General features: G+C 58.2%; 1 non-coding gene across 1 annotated transcript in view; it reads right to left on the reverse strand.

Moving 5' to 3' along the window:
- LOC126036732 (5.8S ribosomal RNA) overlaps positions 1-121 on the reverse strand; it is a 153-nt gene extending 32 nt beyond the window's left edge. Inside the window, exon 1 of the ribosomal RNA XR_007505250.1 lies at positions 1-121. This exon is cut by the window's left edge and continues 32 nt beyond it. This is a non-coding gene — a ribosomal RNA (5.8S ribosomal RNA).
- Between the last annotated feature and the right edge of the window lie 15,589 nt (positions 122-15,710).

The raw sequence follows: 15,710 nt of genomic DNA on the forward strand, positions 1-15,710 counted from the left end.
CCCGGGGCCGCAAGTGCATTCGAAGTGTCGATGATCAATGTGTCCTGCAATTCACATTAATTCTCGCAGCTAGCTGCGTTCCTCATCGATGCATGAGCTGAGTGATCCACCGCTAAGAGTTGTCTGGCTTTCGGCACTGCCCCGCACGCGTGAGGGGGCCAGGACAGCTCACCACAGGCAAGCGGCCCCTCCGGAGGGTGGCCCACCGCCCGACCGCCCGCCCCCCTCCGCACGCGCGGAGGGGGCACGGCGCAGCACGACGGAGAAGCCTCGCCTCTGCTGACCGTACAAGCACACACGGAGAGAGAGGGTGGGGGGGAAAGGCACGGAGAAAAATCTCCAAACGGCAAGGCTAGGGAGCCCGCACTCCCGACCGACCCCGGAAATGCCTTGCCCGTGTCGGAGGCGGCCCAAGCGCACGGGCTCGGCCCGGCCTCTGCGCAGAGGCAGCGATGCGCCCGACCGCGTGCGCCCTGCCCGCCACGCTCCGGACGACACGGCTGCTGCTGCTGGGCAGTAGCGGGGAGCCCCACCGGCCCCGCGCGCCCCTCCGTGCCGTCTGCGCCGCACTACGACAGGCAGCTCCCACCGGGCCTGTCCCGACGGCGACTCCGCGGCCACGCCACCGGCTCCAAGAGGCGGCAACCGCCAAGAGCCGGCGACGCACCGCCCGCAGCCTGCCGGACGGCACCCGCTGCCGCACCAGAGCAGCTGCCCTCCCGGAACCACCGCCACCGCTTCTTGCCTCGGCCCCCTTCCACGGGCATGCCCCAGGTGGAAGGCGGACGGCGCTAAGCCGGGGACAGCGCCCGCTCCCCCCATTTCCACGCGGAGACCGCGCGTGGGGTGCCCCCGCCCGCCCCCGCCCACCTGCCCGGCGCGGCCGGGAAGCGCGACGGGGAAGCGGCGGGCAGGGCCCGGGGCGGGACAGCCGCGGCTGGCAGCGGGAGCCCTCCGGCCAACCGACAGGCCGAGCGGCACCGCTGCCGCTCGGCCGGGGTGCCGCCCTTGGCAGCAGCCAGTGGCGGGAGACCGCCGAGCGCTCGCCAGCGCGAGGGGTGGGGGGGGAAACAGAGCGCAGCGCGGCGCAGCGCAGCGACAGAGGCGCGGCGACCCGGCAGCCGCCCAGTGAGCCCCCACCGCGGGGACCCGCCACCTAGGGCAGTGAGCCCGCGCTCACGCCGGGGTCGCCCGTTTCGAGGCAGGCAGTCCGGCTACGGCCGACCGCACCGCGGCCTCCACCGAGACCGGACCGCGGAGAGGAGGAGGCAGCGGGACCCCTCCCCGGCACGGCTGCCCGCGGGACGAGCACGGGCGGCAGGCCAACCGAGGGCCTCGGTGGGAGGAACTCCCGGCCCCTTTAAGGCACCGCCGCCCGGCTGCCCCCCGGGTCGCATCGAGCCGCCCGCGTCTTTAAACCTCCGCCCGGCTCCACGGCCTTCGACCCCCGGGCTTGCCGAGGGAGGGCCGCGGAGGCGCGGACGCTAGGTACCTGGCCCTGGGGTGAGAGAAACGACCTGAAGGCCCCGCGGGGGTGCCTCCCCTGCTGCCGCCCTCGGGGGACCGTCCGCCCGCGGGGGCGCGCCCGACATCCACCGCCACCGCCACGTCCTCCGTTCCTGGGGCCCGGGGTTTCCCTCAGTAGCCCGGCGCTGCGCCCGGGAGGAGAGCCGTGGCTCGGGCTGCCCGCTGGCGCGGGACGCAGCCCGGCGGGGGCCTCGCCCACCAGGGGAGGCGGCGGCAGAGCCACCCCCCCCGCCCCGGCTCCCTCGTGGGGGAGAGGTGCGGGGAGAGTGGGGAACAGCCGCCGCCCCACCCGGCGCCGCGCACCCGCCCGGAACGCCCGGAGGCCTTTCGCCTGCGCGGCCGGCCGGACTGCTCCGCAAGCAGCCCGACACGGTGCGTGCAGGGTCGCGGGAGACGCCTCCCGCAACCCCGGAGGACCCTCTCCTCTCGCGCCGCTCGCGCCCTGCTGCCCCGTCCTCGCCACCGGCTCGCCGCTTCCTCCTGCCTGAGCGGGCTCGGCCGGCGGGGCTCGTCACACCCCACGACGGCGGCCCCCCTTCCCGCGCACTGCCGCCGCGCTCCGACAGGGGGCGCCCCTCTTGGCCCAGCGGACCGCCACCGCGCGAGGCGGGGACGGTCCCCGGAGAAGGGCGCCGGCCGGCGGCGGGCACCAGCGGAGGCGAGAAGCGGGGTGACGGCGGGGACGCGGCGGTCCCCGCCGAATGGGCAACGCGCACGCGCTCGCGTCGGAGAACAGCGACAGAGTCGGTGATTGTGAAGGCGGGCCAGGGCCCGACGAGCGAGAGGTGAGAGCGCCTCCGGGAGGGGGCCGAGCCGGGACCCCCTCCCTCCCACACACGCGGCTCGCGCAGGAGCCAGGCGCGGGCAAACTCGGGTACGGGCACGGAAAGCCGCGGCCGGCGTTTGACGGCGCCGGCCGCGGTGGCCAGGCTCCGGCCGGCCACCGCCCTCTGCAGGATACCGGGCCTAACCCGCAGGGTCAGATAGGAAGGGCAGGTGTAACTTTGCGCGCCTATAGCGTCAGCAGGTGTACTCCAGCAAACCAGAAAGGGTTCAGGTACTATCCCTGAGTTCTGGTGGGTGTACCCATACTACCGCAGAGTACCGGTGGGGGTACCGGCACTACCTCGGAACATCGGGTAGGGGTGCCAGGCCTACCGCGGAGCATCATGTAGGGATACCGGGCCTACCCTGTAGGGTCAGGTAGGGAGGCGGGGTCTAACCCAGCGCGCACGTAGGGACAGCTGTTGCACTCTGGAGCATCACAAAGGGTTCCGTTCCAACGCCAGAGTATCCGTGGGAACAGGTTCTACCCCGCAAGATCGGGTAGGGATACCGGGCCTAACCCGGAGGGTCAGGTAGGAAGGGTGGGTCTATACCAGCGCGCTCGTAGCGTCAGCAGGTGTACCCCAGCGCACCAGTAAGTGTTCCGGTACAGTCCAGGAGTACCGGTGGGTATACCAAAACTACCGCGGAGTACCGGTGATTGTACCGGTGCTACCCGAGATCGTCGGGGAGGGGGGAAAGGCCTACCACAGAGCATCAGGTAGGGATACCTGGCCTAACCCACAGGTTATGTTAGGAATGGCAGGTCTAACTCCGCGTACCCGTAGTGGTAGCAGGTGTACCCCAGCGAACCAGAAAGTGTTCAGGTACTACCCCCGGAGTACCGGTGTGTGTACCAATACGACCGCAGCGTACCGGTGCAGTTACCGGTACTACCCCGGAACATCAAGTAGGGGTGCCAAGCCTACCGCGGAGCATTAGGTAATGCTACTAGACCTACCCTGTAGGGTCTGGTATGGACGCGGGGTCTAACCAAGCGCGCCCGTAGGGAGAGCTGGTTTGCTGTGGCGTATCATAAAGATTTCTGTTCTAACCCCAGGGTGCAGGTGGGGGAACCGGTTCTAACCTGCAACATTGGGTAGGGATACTGGGCCTAACCCGCAGGTTCAGGTATGAAGGGCATATCTAACTCCGCGCGCCATTACTGTCAAGAGGTGGACCCCAGCAAACCATTAAGTGTTCAGGAACTACCAGGGAGTACCAGTGGGTGTACCCATAATACCACAGCGTATTGGTGGGGGTATCGGTACTACCCTGCAACATCGGGTAGGGACACTGGGCCTAACCCAGCTGGTCAAGTAGGAAGGGTGGGTCCAAACCCATACGCCTGTAGCGTCAGAAGGTGTACTCCAGCGCACCCCTAAGGATTCCGGTACAATCCAGGAGCACCGGTGGGTGTACAGATACTACCGTGGAGTTCCGGTGGGTGTATCGGTAGTACTCCAGATTGTCGGGTAGGGATGCAAGGCCTACAACATAGCATCAGGTAGGAAAACTGGAGTACCCTGTAAAGTCAGGTAGGGAGGCGGGTTCTAACCCAGTGCGCCCGTAGGGACAGCTGGTGTACTCTGGCGCATCACAAATGGTTTCATTCCAAAGCCATACTACCGGTGGGGGAACAGGTTCTACCCCGCAACATCGGGTAGGGATACCGGAGCTAACGCGGATGGACAGGTAGGAAGGGTGGGTCAAAAACTGCTCGCCCGTAGCGTCAGGAAGTGTACCCCAGCAAACCAGAAATGGTTCAGGAACTACCCCGGCGTACCGGTGTATCTACCGATACTACCGCAGAGTACCGGTGGAGGTACAGGTACTACCCCGTAACATCACGTAGGGATACTGCGCCTAAACCAGAGGGTCAGGTAGGAAGGGTGGGTCTATACCAGCGCGCCCGAAGTGTCAGCAGGTGTACACTGGCTCACCATTAAGGGTTCCGGTATAATCCAGGAGTACCGGTGGGTATACAAAACTACCGCAGAGTACCGGTCAGTGTACTGGTACTACCCCGGAACGTCGGGTAGAGATACGGGCCCTAGCCCGGAGGGCCAATTAGGAAGGGTGCATCTAAAACCACAAGCCCATAGAGTCAGCAGATGTACCCAGGTGCACCAGTAAGTGTTCCAGTACAATCCAGAAGTACCGGTGGGTGTAATGGTGCTACCCGAGATTGTTGGGTAGGGGGTCAAACCCTACCACAGAGCATCAGGTAGGGATACCTGGGCTAACCTGGAGGGTCAGTTAGGAAGGGCAGGTCTAGCTTCGAGCACCCGTAGCGTCAGAAGGTGTACCCCAGCAAACCAGCAAGAGTTCAGTTACCAACCCGGAGTACCGGTGGGTGTACCAATACTACCGTAGAGTACTGCTGAGTGTACCGGTACTACCACAGAACATCAGGTAGGTGTGCCAAGCCTACCACGAAGCATAAGGTAGGGATAACGGGACTACCCTGTAGGGTCAGGTAGGGAGGCCTTATCTAACCCAGCGTGCCTGTAGAGACAGCTGGTGTGCTCTGGCACATCACAAAGGATTCTGATCCAACGCCAGAGTATTGGTGGGGGAACCGGTTCTACCCTTCAACATCGGGTAGGCATACCAGGCCTAACCCGGAGGGTCAGGTAGGAAGGGCAGGTCTAACTCCACGCACCCGTAGCGTCAGCAGGTGTACCCCAGCAACCCAGAAAGTGTTCAGGTACTACCCTGGAGTACCGGTGAGTGTGCCGATACTACCGGAGAGTACTGGAGGGGGTACCGGTACTACCCGACAACATCGGGTAGGGGTGCCAGGCGTACCACGGAGCATCAGGTAAGGATAGCGGACCTACCCTGTAGTGTCAGGTAGGGAGGCGGGGTGTAACCCTGCATGCCCGTAGGGACAGCTGGTGTACTCTGGCGCATCACAAAGGGTTCAATTCCAACGCCAGAGTACCGGTGGGGGAACCGGTTCTACCCCGCAACATTGGGTAGGGATACCAGGCCTAACCCGTATGGTCAAGTAGGAAAGGTGGGTCAAAACCCACACGCCCGTAGTGTCAGCAGGTGTACCCCGGTGCACCAGTAAGTGTTTTGGTACAATCCACGAGTACCAGTGGGTGTACAGATACTACCGCGGAGTACCGATGGGGGTACAGGTACTACATCGGAACATCGGGTAGGGGTGCCAGGCATACCGCGGAGCATCAGGTACGGATACCGGGCCTACCCTGTAGGGTCACGTAGGGAGGCCTTGTCTAACCCAGCGTGCCAATAGGACAGCTGGTGTACTGTGGCACATCACAACGTGTTCCGTTCCAACCCAGAGTACCGGTGCGTATACCAAAACTACAGCGGAGAACCGGTGGGTTTACTGGTGCTACCCGAGGTTGTCGGGTAGGGGGTCAAGGCCTACCACAGAGCATCAAGTAAGGATACAGGGCCTAACCCGCAGGGTCAGGTAGGAAGGGCAGATCTAAAGCTGCACGCCCGTAGCGTCAGAAGGAGTACCCCAGCATCCAGTAAGGGATCAGATACTACCCCGGAGTACCGGTGGGGGTACCGGTACTACACCGGTACATCAAGTAAGGGTGCCAGGCTGACCACGGAGCATCAGGTAGGCATACCGGGCCTACCCTGTAGGGTCAGGTAGGGAGGCAGGGTCTAAACCCAGCGCGCCCGTAGGCACAGCTGGTGTACTCTGGCGCATGACAAAAAGTTCCATTCCAAAGCCAGAGTACCCGTGGGGGAAGCGGTTCTACCCCGCAGCATCGGGTAGGGATACCGGGCCTAACCCGGATGGTCAAGTAGGAAGGGTGGGTCTAAACCCACACACCCGTAGCGTCAGCAGGTTTACCCCAGCGCACCCGTAAGTGTTCAGGTACAATCCAGGAGTACAGGTCGGTGTACCGATACTACCACAGAGTACTGATGGGTATACCGGTACTACCCCATATCTTCGCGTAGCGGTGCAAGGCCGACCACGGAGCATCATGTAGGGATACCGGGCCTACCCTGTAGTGTCAGGTAGGGAGGCCTTGTCCAACCCAGCATGCCTGTAGTGACAGGTGGTGTACTCTGGCGTATCACAAAGAGTTCCGACCCAACACCAGATGTATTGGTGGGGGAACCAGTTCTACCACTCAACATCGGGTAGGCATACCGGGCCTAACCCAGAGGGTCAGGTAGGAAGGGCAGATCTAACTCTGCTGTGCATAGCGTCAGCAGGTGTACCCCAGCAAACCAGAAAGGGTACAGGTACTACCCCAGAGTACCGGTGGGTGTACAAATAACACCACAGAGTATTGTGGGGGGTAATGGTACTACCCTGGAACACCGGGTAGGGATACGGGGCCTAACCCGGAGGGTCAGGTGGGAAGGGTGGGTCTAAACCCACATGCCCGTAGCGTCAGCAGGTGTACCCTGGCGCACCAGTAAGGGTTTCGGTACAATCCAGGAGTACCAGTGAGTGTACCGATACTACCGCGGAGTACCGATGGGTGTACCGGTACTACCCCAGATCGTCGGGTAGGGGGTAAGGCCTACCACAGAGCATCAGGTAGGAATACTGGAGCTAAACCGGATGGTCAAGTAGGAAGGGTTGTTCTAAAGCCACATGCACGTAGCGTCAGCAGGTGTACCCCGGCGCACCAGTAAGTGTTCCAATACGATCCACGAGTAACAGTGAGTGTACCGATACTACTGCGGAGTACCGATGGGTGTACCGGTACTACCCCAGATCGTCGGGTATGGGGGAAAGGCCTACAAAAGAGCATCAGGTAAGGGTTCCGGGCCTAACCCGCAGATTCAGATAGGAATGGCAGGTCTAACTCCGCGCGCCCATAGCATAAGCAGGTGTATCCCAGAAAACCAGAAACGGTTCAGGTACTACCCCGGAGTAGCGGTGGATGTGCCGATACAAACGGAGAGTACCGGTGGGGGTACGGGTACTCCCTCGGAACATCAAGTAGGTGTGCCAGGCCTACCGCGGAGCATCAGGTAGGCATACCGGGCCTACCCTGTAGGGTAAGGTTGGGTGGCCTTGTGTAACCCAGCGTTCCCTTAGGGACAGCTGGTGTACTGTGGCGCATCACAAAGCGTTTCGTTCCAACGCCAGAGTACCAGTGGGGGAACCGGTTCTACCCCTCAACATTGTGTAGGGATAACGAGCCTAACTCTGATGGTCAGGAAGGAAGGGTAGGTCTAAGCCCACACACCCGTAGCGTCAGCAGGTGTACCCCGGTGCACCAGTAAGTGTTCCGGTACAATCCAGGAGTACCGGTGGGTATACCAATACTACCACGGAGTACCGGTGGGTGTACCGGTGCTACCCGTGATTGTAGGGTATGGGGGCAAGACCTAGCATAGAGAATCAGGTAAGGATACCGGGCCTAACCAGCAGGGTCAGATAGGAAGGGCAGGACTAACTCCGCGTGCCTGTAGCGTCAGCCGGTGTACCCCAGCAAACCAGAAAGGGTTCAGTTACTACCCCGGAGTACCGGTGGGTGTACAGATACTACCGCAGAGTACCGGTGGTAGTACTGGTACTACCCCGCAACACCGGGTAGGGATACCGGGCGTAACCCGGAGGGTCAGGTAGGAAAGGTAGGCCTAAACCCACACGCTTGTAGCGTGAGCAAGTGTACCCCAGCGCACCAGTAAGGGTTCCGGTACAATCCAGGAGTACCGGTGCGTATACCAAAACTACCGCGGAGTACCGGTGGGTGTACCGGTACTAACCCGGATTGTTGGGTATGTGGGCAAGACGTAGGACAGAGCATCAGGTAAGGATACTGGGCCTAACCCGGAGGGTCAGGTAGGAAGGGCAGATCTAAAGCTGCCCGCCCGTAGCGACAGCAGGTGTCCCCCAGCAAACCAAAAAGGGTTCAGGTATTACTCCAGAGTACCGGTGGGTGTACCGATACTACCGCCGAGTACCTTTGGGTGTACCGGTACTACCTCGGGACATCTGGTAGGGGTGCCACGCCTACCACGGAGCATCAGGTAGTGATACTGGGCCTACCCTGTAGGGTCAGGTGGGGAGGCGGGGTGTAACACAGCGCACACTTAGGGGAAGCTGGTGTACTGTGGCGCATCACAAAGGGTTCCGTTCCAACGCCAGAGTACCGGTGGGGGAACCGGTTCTACCCTGGAACATCGGGTAGGGATACCGGGCCTAACCTGGAGGGTCAGGTAGGAAGGAAGGGTCTAAACCCTTGCGCCTGTAGGGTCAGCAGGTGTACCCCGGCACAGCAGTAAGGGTTCCGGTACAATCCAGGAGTACCGGTCGGTATACCAAAACTACTGCTGAGTACCTGTCACGGTAGAGACAGACACAACAAGGAATAGATCATGCAAAATGGCTACTTTATTGTTCTAACACACCTTTTTATACCCTTCTTTAGAGTATGTGTTAGTATATGATTGGCTTAGTTAGTAACTAACAATTCATGATTGTGAGTTCTTTAGGACAGTTCTTCTTATCACTATCTTGTTTTTGTACCAGTCTTCTCGGATCTTTCCAGATTTCTGAAGGATATACTACAAGTTGCTCGAGGTCGGGAATTCTGTAGACTCGTTACATTCCCAGACAATTCCCCCTTTTTGTATTTCTGCTAAAAGTATTGTCTTGGCTGCCCTCTGCAGGCTCCTTTTCAGAAGGCTGAAAAGACAGGGCAACATTAGGAGCACAGTTATCACAACCAAGATAGCTACCCCCACAGTCTTGAGCAGAGATACCAACCATCCAGACAATCCCCAACCCTCGAACATTTTTGTTAGCCAATCTGATTCATCGATTTCTGTCAGCTTCCTGACTCCCTTCTTTAATTGTTGAATACTACTGAAGATGGATTCTGAATGGTCGGACAGATTCATACAACACATCCCTTCAAACTCATCACAACCATGTCCTTGTGCTAAAAGCAGAAAATCAGTCGCAGCTCTATTTTGTAATGTAGCATGTCTGACACTACCAACATCAGTTAGAAGGTCACTTAAAGCTAAAGAGGTAGCCTTAGATTGCTTGCTAAGCCAACAACCTAACTTATTTAAAGTTCTTAAGGCATTTGCAATGCCAACTACTGGTGCCAATATGGAGGCTATTAAAATCTGGCCTGGATTCCAAAATGCATTGTCATCTTGACAGGAACTGCTAAACTGATGAACAGACCGTAGGACTCGTCTATGTTTTTGAGTCATGTTCAGATTTGTTAACATATTTGGTGTTAATTATGTGAGGTGTCCGAGGCTACACGGGCCTCCATTCAGTTTAGAAGGAATGCCTCCCCAGGCACGGTCTCCACAGATTAGAAACATGCCAGGAGGTAGCGCAAGAGGAACAAGAGAAGATCGTGAAGCATTAGGTGCAGTATAATTACACCATGCAGTTGCATTGCGATAGAGAATACTAGTTGCATTAACTTTTTGACCCTGGCGAGCAATATTGCTATAAGAGTAATTAAAGAACACACAAGCATCCATCATTACAGTTCCTAATAATTCTAACTCTTGGGGTTCCTGGGTGACTGGCAAAAGATGCGCATACACACGATCCCAGTTTTTTGTACAACTTTTTGGAAAATCACAGAGATTCGGGATCTGCAGTGGGTTTGGCCAGGTGTCCACGGGTAGTCCTACCAAGCATGTAGAGAATGGATATTCAGGGGTTGCGGTGGCGAGACACAAGGTGTCCTGATGTGTCATGTTTGCTAAAGTGACCCAAACATTTTGTTTAGGTTGTGAGATCACCCATCCTTCACCCTGAGGCAGGTTCCAATACAGGCCGAACACACCGAGCAGGAACCCAGCGAGAACCAGCATCTGTGGAAACACAAGCATAGCCCTTTCCCCAGGTTAATAGCTCACATGGTCCACTCCACTGACCAGTAACTAAATCTTTAACATGTACTTTGATACCTTTTTGTAAATTCTGTGTTAAGCAGAGAGAAGAGAAATGTTGAAAAAGAGGAGGTAGGGAAGAATTGTCCCCCTAACGGAGAAAGTTAAGAACATAAACTGCTTTATCTAAACATGCCTGTGGTGGTTCCCCAACCATTCCCCCTTTTTGTCTTTGAAGCTGTTGCTTCAGTGTGCCATGTGCACGCTCAATAATTGCTTGTCCTGTTGGGGAATGGGGAATTCCTGTGACATGAGTAACACCACACAGATTAAAAAATGTTTGAACTTTTCATGAAGCATATGCTGGGCCATTGTTCGTTTTAATTTGGCGAGGCACCCCAAGCATAGCGAAAGCCTTCTGGAAATGCCGAATTACATCTTTTCCTGTTTCTCCATTATGTGCTGTTGCTACCAAAGCATGAGAATAAGTATCGATAGAAACATGAACATATTTTTGTCTGCCAAATTCATTGATATGAGTAACATCAGATTGCCAAATCTGTAAAGCTTGTATACTTCTGGGATTAGTACCAAAATACACTGGAGTGTGAATTCCTTGACAATCAGGACAAGCAGCTAAAATAGAATGAGCTTCAGCATGGGACAAACCAAACTGCCTTCGTAAAGCTCGAAAACCTTGATGAAAAAATTGATGTGATAATATAGCTTGTTGCTTGATGTTAGGAACAGTAGCCAGAGCTATAGCAGAAGCAAGAGCATCCGCTCTGGCATTACCTTCCGTGTAATAACCTGGTAAAGTGGTATGACTACGGATATGCATGATAAAATAAGGTTCTGTTCGTAATTGAATACTTTTCCAAAGTTCTAAAAGCAAATCAAATAATAATTGATTGTCTGACATGGTCAAAGCCACTTTGTCTAGTCGAGAAACTAGATTAGCTACATACGCTGAGTCAGTTACAATATTTACAGGAGTAGAAAAAATAGAAAAGGCAACAGCCATTGCACGTACCTCTACTACTTGTGGAGAACCATTTTGATGTACAACTTTGCTGTTCCAATTGTTGCTCCATCACAAAGTTTTCCGTTCCAAACCCAGAGTACCAGTGGGGGAACCCGTTCTACTCCGGAACATCGGGTATGGATACTGGGCCTAACCCGGAGGGTCAGGTAGGAAAGGCGGGTCTAACCCCGCGCAACCGTAGGATCAGCAGGTGTAACCCGACACACCAGTAGGGGTTCCAGTACAATCCAGGATTACCGGGGCGTATACCAAAACTACAGCTGACTACCGGTAGGTGTACCAATACTACCCCAGAATATTGGGTAGGGGTGCCAGGCCTACTGCAGAGAATCAGGTAGGGATACTCAGCCTACACTGTAGGGTCAGGGAGGGAGGCGGGGTCTAACCCACCTCACCCATAGGGACAGCTGGTGTTCTCTGGTGCATCACAAAGTGTTCCATTCCAACCCCAGAGTACTGGTGGGTAAACTGTTTCTACGCCGCAACATAGAGGGGGGATACTGGGCCTAACCAGGAGGTTCAAGTAGGAAGCGTGGATCGAAACCCCTGTGCCTGTAGGGTCAGCAGGTGTACACCGGCGCACCAGTAAGGGTTTCGATACAATCCTGGAGTACAGGTGGGTATAGCAAAACTACTGCGGAGTACTGCTGGGTGTACAAGTACAACCCCAGATAGTCAGGTAGGGGTCAGTCCTATCGCAGAGCATAAGATAGGGATACCAGGCCTAAGCCGGCAGGTCAGGTAGGAATGTACGGTCCAACTTCGCGCGCCCGTAACGTCCGCAGTTGTACCACAGCAAACCAGCAAGGGTTCCGGTACTACCCCGGTGTACCAGTGGGTATACATATACTACCGCAGAGTACCGGTGGGATTACCGGTACTACCTCTAAACATCGGGTAGGTGTGCCAGGCCTACTGCAGAACATCAGGTAGGGATACCCGGCCTGCCCTGTAGGGTCAGGTAGGGAGGCGGAGTCTAACCCAGCACGGCGGTAGAGACAGCTGCTGTACTTTGGCGCATCACAAAGGGTTCTGGTCCAACACAAGACTACCGGTTGGGGAACCGGTTATAACCCGGAACATCAGGAAGGGACACCGGGCCAAGAGATGCAAGAGGAGTCGCTGGGCTGGCCGGCGGTGCCGGCGGCACATCAGGAGGAGGCAGCACAGGGGCAGAGGTGCTGGTTGCAGTGCCGGTGTCGATGCTGGTGGTGGTGGTGGCGGTGGCAGTGGTGTTGTCTGCCGCACGGCCGAGGGGTCCCAGCCCTTGGTCCCCCCGGCCGGGGGTGGGAGCAGTGATGGGCTCAGCATCGCTTCACCCCCAGGTATGGAAGCCAGGACCCTCGACGACCGCAGGAGGAAGAGGAGGGTCCTGTGAGCCTCGCCACAGCTGGACCTGGGGGACACCCATGGGTGTGTGGTGGGTTGACCCTGGCCTGACGCCAGGTACCCATCAAAGCCGTTCTATCACTCCCCCTCCTCAACTGGACAGGGGAGAGAAAATATAGCAAAGAGCTTGTGGGTCGAGATACGGACAGGAGAAATCACTCACCAATTACCGTCACAGGCAAAACAGACTCAGCTTGGGGAAATTTAACTCAATTTATTACAAATCAACCAGAGTAGGGTAATGAGAAATAAAACCAAATCTCAGAACACCTTCCCTCCACCCCTCCCTTCTTCCCGGGCACAACTTCACTCCCGGATTCTCTCCCGGCCCCGCAAGTGGCACAGGGGGATGGGGAATGGGCTTTACGTTCAGCTCATCACACGTTATTTTCTGCCGCTTCATCCTCCTCAGGGGGAGGGCTCAACACACTCTCCCCCTGCTCCAGCATGGGGTCCCTCCCATGGGAGACAGTCCTCCAGGAACTTCTCCAATGTGGGTCCTTCGCACGGGCTGCAGTTCTTCACAAACTGCTCCAGCGTGGGTCCTTTCCACGGTGTGCAGTCCTTCAGCAGCACACTTCTCCAGCGTGGGTCTCCCACGGGGTCACAAGCCCTGCCAGAAAACCTGCTCCGTAGGCTCCTCTCCACAGATCTGCAGGTCCTGCCAGGAGCCTGCTCCAGTGCGGGGTTCCCATGGCGCTGGACTGGGACGCGAAGATGAACTGGGACGTGGAAGTGGCCTGGGGACGCGGAGACGGAGTGGGACGTGGAGATGCGTTGCGGAGGATCCACAGGGGGAATCACGCACAGACCAATGTGATCAAGTGAAGTCCATGTACTACAACTTTTAGCACAGTTATATACCTTATGTGCTTGTGCACGCGCCTTATACAATACTCTGATTGGTCCAATAACCCGGTTCACGCGACACTATCTTATCCTCTGTTGGCTGTGCAAGCTTCTTCACGAGGTGTCCAGCAGTTACTTATCTCATTCGTCGGCATCCAGGAGTTGCTTGTCAGGCTCTTCTTATCTTCCTTCTTCCCAGTGTACAAGGGCACAGCGTCCTTGTCTGCTCCAGCACTTTGTAAACTTATGCTTCGTTCCCACCTAACGGCTGGATTGCTCACATGCCCTTGCCCAGCCAAGAAATCCTCAACAGAGATGTACTGGGGCACGGAGATGGACTGGGCTGTGGAGATGGACTGAGACTTGGAAGTGGCCTGGGGACGTGGAGATGGACTGGGGCACGGAGGTGGACTGGGACGTGGAGATGGACTGGGACGTGGAGATGCGTTGGGACGTGGAGATGGACGGGGACATGGAGACGGGGATCAGACCCAGCCCTGGAGCCGGCAGGCTGGGACGTCTCCAGCCCTGGAGATGCGTGCTGGTCCTGGACAGGCGTACGCACGGGACATCCCCCCGCCCCCCCCCCCCCCATTCGACGCAGATGCCCACCCACGGGACACACACAACCCCCAACCCCATCTGACGCGGATGCCCACCCACGGGACTCACGCACACCCCCACCCCATCCGACGCGGATGCCCACCCACGGGACACGACGGTGGGGGTCGCGCAGCCGGCGCACAGGGAAACCAGGGAGACGCACAGCTCATGCTATCATTCCGGCTTTATTGGTGGAGCCAGGGCCTCAGTAGTCCGGCATCATAGAGTCAGAGGTGGCCGGGCTTCTGGGGACACTGGCTCCGCAGACGCCCAGTGCTGGGGTCTGCTCAGCAGCCTCGGCTGCGTGTCCCACGCCGCCGCCGGCTCCTGTACCGGCGGCGGCGCGCCGCGGGTTGACGTCGCCTCATCCCGTACTGGCGGCGAGGGCGGCTGCGGAACCGACGCGTGGCACGGCGGCGCTGTCGGCGCCGGCTCCCGCTTCGGCTCCTGCTTCGCCTAGGTCTTGCCATTCCGGCTCCCCGGCTTTGGTGGCCGCCCTGCCCTGCCAGAGGGTATTGGCTCTGCGCCCACCGCCCCGCTTTATATAGGGGTGCCGGGAGGAGGCCCTTTGTGACACGGGCGCGTTACAAGGCCAACCTCACCGGCGGCATCACAATGTCCCCACGGCGACGGCCACGCACGCACAATGTCCCCACGGCAACGGCCCACCATGCGTGGCCTCCGTGGCTGCCACCCGGCCCCAGCCCACAGGAGGAGGGCGGCCGCCCTGCAGCAGCACTGGCCCGCGTCAGCACCGCTATGTGCCGGCGGGTCTGCCGTTCACTGCCCCGGCGCAAGAGACGCAAGAGGAGTCGCTGGGCTGGCCGGCGGTGCCGGCGGCACATCAGGAGGAGGCAGCACAGGGGCAGAGGTGCTGGTTGCAGTGCCGGTGTCGATGCTGGTGGTGGTGGTGGCGGTGGCAGTGGTGTTGTCTGCCGCACGGCCGAGGGGTCCCAGCCCTTGGTCCCCCCGGCCGGGGGTGGGAGCAGTGATGGGCTCAGCATCGCTTCACCCCCAGGTATGGAAGCCAGGACCCTCGACGACCGCAGGAGGAAGAGGAGGGTCCTGTGAGCCTCGCCACAGCTGGACCTGGGGGACACCCATGGGTGTGTGGTGGGTTGACCCTGGCTTGACGCCAGGTACCCATCAAAGCCGTTCTATCACTCCCCCTCCTCAACTGGACAGGGGAGAGAAAATATAGCAAAGAGCTTGTGGGTCGAGATACGGACAGGAGAAATCACTCACCAATTACCGTCACAGGCAAAACAGACTCAGCTTGGGGAAATTTAACTCAATTTATTACAAATCAACCAGAGTAGGGTAATGAGAAATAAAACCAAATCTCAGAACACCTTCCCTCCACCCCTCCCTTCTTCCCGGGCACAACTTCACTCCCGGATTCTCTCCCGGCCCCGCAAGTGGCACAGGGGGATGGGGAATGGGCTTTACGTTCAGCTCATCACACGTTATTTTCTGCCGCTTCATCCTCCTCAGGGGGAGGGCTCAACACACTCTCCCCCTGCTCCAGCATGGGGTCCCTCCCATGGGAGACAGTCCTCCAGGAACTTCTCCAATGTGGGTCCTTCGCACGGGCTGCAGTTCTTCACAAACTGCTCCAGCGTGGGTCCTTTCCACGGTGTGC

The sequence above is a fragment of the Accipiter gentilis genome, unplaced genomic scaffold (assembly GCF_929443795.1).
Source record: "Accipiter gentilis unplaced genomic scaffold, bAccGen1.1, whole genome shotgun sequence".
NCBI lineage: Eukaryota > Metazoa > Chordata > Aves > Accipitriformes > Accipitridae > Astur > Astur gentilis.